The 4360-nt window shown below is 36.0% G+C and overlaps 1 non-coding gene across 1 annotated transcript; it reads left to right on the top strand.

Moving 5' to 3' along the window:
* The first annotated feature begins 1310 nt into the window (after nucleotides 1-1310).
* Nucleotides 1311-1384, top strand: TRNAV-UAC (transfer RNA valine (anticodon UAC)). Its single transcript has one exon. It is a non-coding gene; the product is annotated as a tRNA-Val (tRNA).
* The last annotated feature ends 2976 nt before the right edge of the window (nucleotides 1385-4360 follow it).

The following is a 4360-nucleotide window of genomic DNA, read 5'->3' as shown; positions in this document are numbered from 1 at the left end:
ATTTTATTATATTTTTTTATGTAATTTGACCAAGTAAAAATGTTTACATAATATATGTATACTTATGAGCTCTATATTTAAAAAAAATATTCACTTATTTAACTCTATTTTTTTTTCTTATGTAATTTGACCAAGTAAAAATGTTTACATAACATAATATATGTATACTTATGAGTTTTATATTTAAAAAATATTTTTTTTTTTTATGTAATTTGACCAAGTAAAAATGTTTACATAACATAATATATGTATACTTCTGAGCTCCATATTTAAAAAATATTCACATATTTAACTCTATTTTATTTTTTATGTAATTTGACAAAGTAAAAATGTTTACATAACATAATATATGTATACTTATGAGCCATATTTAAAAAATATTCACATATTTAACTTACACTAGGATCTAACAACTACATATCTACTCCATACTAGGTTGTAGAGCGCCTCTAATTTCATATATAAATTTATATGTATTTAATTAAAAAAATAATTAAATTTTAGAAAAATTAATATGGATCTTTCCAAAAACAAATTTAACTATTTATAAAATAATTGATAACATAAATTGAGTTTTTTTCTAAAAAATTTAGTAAGTATTTATATAATTAGATAATGAATTTTAAGTTTATTTTCACTTTTTCTTCACTGATATCATATGTATGTTTTCATAAGAGATCTAAATTTTTATATTTATGTGATAGATGTGTTTATTTGGAATAAGTTTCCAAAATTTTAATGTAATTATTTAATTTAATTATCAATAATTATTAGGTGAATTATAGAGATTTAACTTCTATGAAATATTTTAAAATATTTTTAGTAGTATACAAATTAAAAATTGAAATTTATCTCTAAAATAGTTAATTAAAATTGACTAATTAAAAACACTTCACAATCAAAAGAAAAATAAAATGATTCTATAATTAGTAATATACCAATTAAAAAGTGAAATTTATCTCTAAAATAATTAATTAGAATTGATTAATTAAAAACACCTCACAATCAAAAGGAAAATAGAAAAATAAAAGAAAAATAGGAAAATATATAGTTTCGTGTGTACAACAACCTTACTTGAATTAGACTTTATAAAAAATTAATAGTTTGGTGTGTAAAAAACCTTAATTGAACTGTACTTTATAAAAAATTAATTAATGCTAATAGGTTAATTGAATCAAAATTTTGGGAAAAAATAACACAAATACATTAGTGTACTCTCCAAAAGAAATTATGCAATCTCTGTGGTTGAAAGAATAGCCTGTTTATCAGAATTACCTTGTTATGAGTTATAGCAGAAAACATAACGTCGAGGTGCTGTGGTGTAGTCGGTTATCACGTCAGTCTTACACACTGAAGGTCCCCAGTTCGAACCTGGGCAGCACCAATTGAGCTGTTTTGTTAAGCGATGTTGTGGCTCGGCCTAGATTAGATGAAATTATCCCTTTAGTTCCAGAGAAGTATGTATTCACGGTGCTTCTTAAAACTGAATGTTCCCAGTTCGAACCTGGGCAACACAAATTTTGTTGACTGTCACGGAACCCTTTAATCGGCTAAGCTATGGCTCCGACTAGATGAATTTGTCCTTTTAAATAGTTGCAGAGAAGTATTAACGGTGCTTGTTAGAATTGAAGGTTCCCAGTTCGAACCTGGGCAGCACAAATTTTGTTCATTGTAAAATGGCCCTTAGTCGGCTAAGTTGTGGTTCCGCCTATATGAATTTATCCTTTTAAATAGTTGCAGAAGGGTATTTACAATGTTCACACCTGAAATCTAAAAACAGCAAGTATTTACAATGTTCAATCCAGGGCAGCACCAATTTTGTTGATTGTAACAGGTCCCTTTAATCGGCTAAGTTGTGGCTCAGCCTGGATGAATTTATCTTCTGAAATATTTGAAAGAAGTATTTACAACTGTTTGTTAAAACTCAAGGTCCCCCGTCGAACCTGGGCAGCACCAATTTTCGTGATTGTAGCAGGGCCCTTAATCGGCTAAGTTGTGGTTCAGTTTAGAGAATTCCCTTCACAAGTAAATATTTGTATAGAAATATTTACAATGTTTGGTAAAACTCTGTAAATCCTGAAACTTTTTCCATTTTTAGAGCGGGTTCTCTTGAGTCGAGCGGCGAGAGGCAAGCAGAGAGGGTTTCGTCTTGAGGGCTTCACAAAAGTTTGGGTTTCTCTAGAGGCGGCGACGTGAGGCTTCAACAAAGGCGAGTGAGGCCTTCTCCACAGGCAGCGAGGGCTTCACCAGAGGCGAGCAGCGAGGGCTTCACCAAAGACAAGCGGTGATCAGCGAGGGTTTCTCCACAAGCAGCGAGGGCTTTTCCAGAGGCGACCGGAGAACAGCGTGAGTTTCACCGGCGACTCCACGAGGTTTATCTAAAGGCGAGCGGCGAACGGCAGGAGGTGCGGGCTCTCTTGAGTCAAGCGGCAAGAGGCAAGCAGAGAGGGTTTCGTCTTGCAGGCTCGTTTCATCTTCTGGTCTTTTAGTTTTCTCTGGGCAGGAGCGAGGTGGCTTCCCGTGCTGCCTCTGCCCTCGGTGACGCCTCTGCTCCGGTGGGTCTTCTCCTTCTCGGCGGCAGTTTGGATTGTTCTGGCCGCGGCATATCCTTTGGAGCGTTGAGGGAACTGCGGCGCTCTGCTCTGTTTCGTGCCGCTTCTATGGATGTTTCCGCTGGTCTTTTTCTGCAGGCAGATGTGGATGATTGAGGCAGTGTTTCTTCCTCTGTTTCTCGTCTGATTCGGGTGGAGAGTTTGAGGGGGCGGGGAAGGAGTGGCTACTTTTGCTGCTCTCTTCCTCTTTTCGTGCCTCTCCTTTCGTATTGGGCGGACAGATCTAGCGCTGGTTGCTCTCATTTTCTATCCACAGATGCTTGTCTGCTTGGTGCATTGGTGCCACTTCTGCACCTTATTGATGGGTTGCCTTCTTTCTTTCAGTGTTCCAGGGGGACGCGTCCCCCAGGGTCGGGTGCGCGCACCCCACGCACCCGGGACGGGGAGTCTCTTGGGGGTGCGTTTCCCCACGCACCCTTTTTGGGGAGTCTTGGGGAGACGCAAGGGGGTGCGTTTCCCCAGTGTGGGAGTCTAGACTCCCCAAGACTCCCCAAAAAGGGTGCTTCTGGGCGTCCCCCTTCAGTGTGGGAGTCTAGACTCCCCAAAAAGGGTGCGCCTAGGCATCCCCCTTTAAATTTGTCTAATAAGACTTAAAAATTAAAAATTCAAAATCAAAAATTCAAAAATCAAAACCATTAATTTTTTTTTAACTAAAATTAAAACTAAATAACTAAAACTTAAAAGTCTAAAAAAAAATTAAAATTAAAACTAAATAACTAAAACTTAAAAGCCTAAACCTTAAAGTTAAAAGCTCATTTCATTTCAACCCAAAGTCATTTCCATTTCACTCTTAATTATTTTTGAGTTTGAACTTTGAAACTTTGAGTTATATAGATTTAGTGTTCAAACTTTGAAAATATACTAGTATGTTTTGCTTTCAATTTAGATTCTAGAATGATGAATGATGAATTTAGTTTTTAAATCAATGTAGATTGTAGAATGTAGTTTTTAAATCAATGTATTTGAATATTTTATTATTGATTTTTATTTTTGCTTTTCGAATCTCATGGTATGTATGAATAATAATTAATTCAATAATGAGACTTGTCACTTGAGTATGTCATATGAATGATGTATGTATCAAAATGAATGATGAGGATGGATCAATGATTCAAATTTCAATTGTCTATTTAATATTTTTATGCTTTCATTATTGAACAGTGAACAATGAATATGAACTTGAATTATATATATATATATACCTCGACGACTCCCCGCACCCCCGAAATTTCCCTAAAATTTGAGGGTACTCCCACACGTCCCCCTGTGCGTCTCCCCGCACCCGCGTCTCCCCGAACCGGAGTCTTGGTGGAACATTGCTTTTTTTTGGGGCGCTATTGGTCTTTTGGGGTTTTATTTAGGATCTGTTAAGCAGATTTTCTGGGGTTTATTCCTTTATCTGCTGCCCTGTCTGACGGCATTTCTGGATACTTCTTTTGGAGTATTTTTGTAAGTGGCTCGGTCCACGTTTCTGCATAGGCTTCTTGCATTTGCAATATATAATCTTCTTATGAATATATCATGCTTTTTCTTCCTGAAAAAAAATCCTGAGCGTGAAGGTCCCCCCTTCGAACCTAATCAACACCAATTTCGTGATTGCATCCTGAGCGTGAAGGTCCCCAGTTCGAACCTGATCAGCACCAATTTCGTGATTGCAACAGGACCCTTTAATCGGCTAAGTTGTGGTTCAGTTTAGAGAATAATTTAGAGAATTCCCTTCACAAGTAAATATTTGTATAGAAATATTT

This window comes from Pinus tabuliformis, chromosome 3_2 (genome assembly GCF_031772625.1).
Source record: "Pinus tabuliformis cultivar Carrire ecotype Pingquan chromosome 3_2, CPIR1, whole genome shotgun sequence".
NCBI classification, from domain to species: Eukaryota; Viridiplantae; Streptophyta; class Pinopsida; order Pinales; family Pinaceae; genus Pinus; species Pinus tabuliformis.
This window is presented reverse-complemented; position numbering and strand designations above follow the sequence as displayed.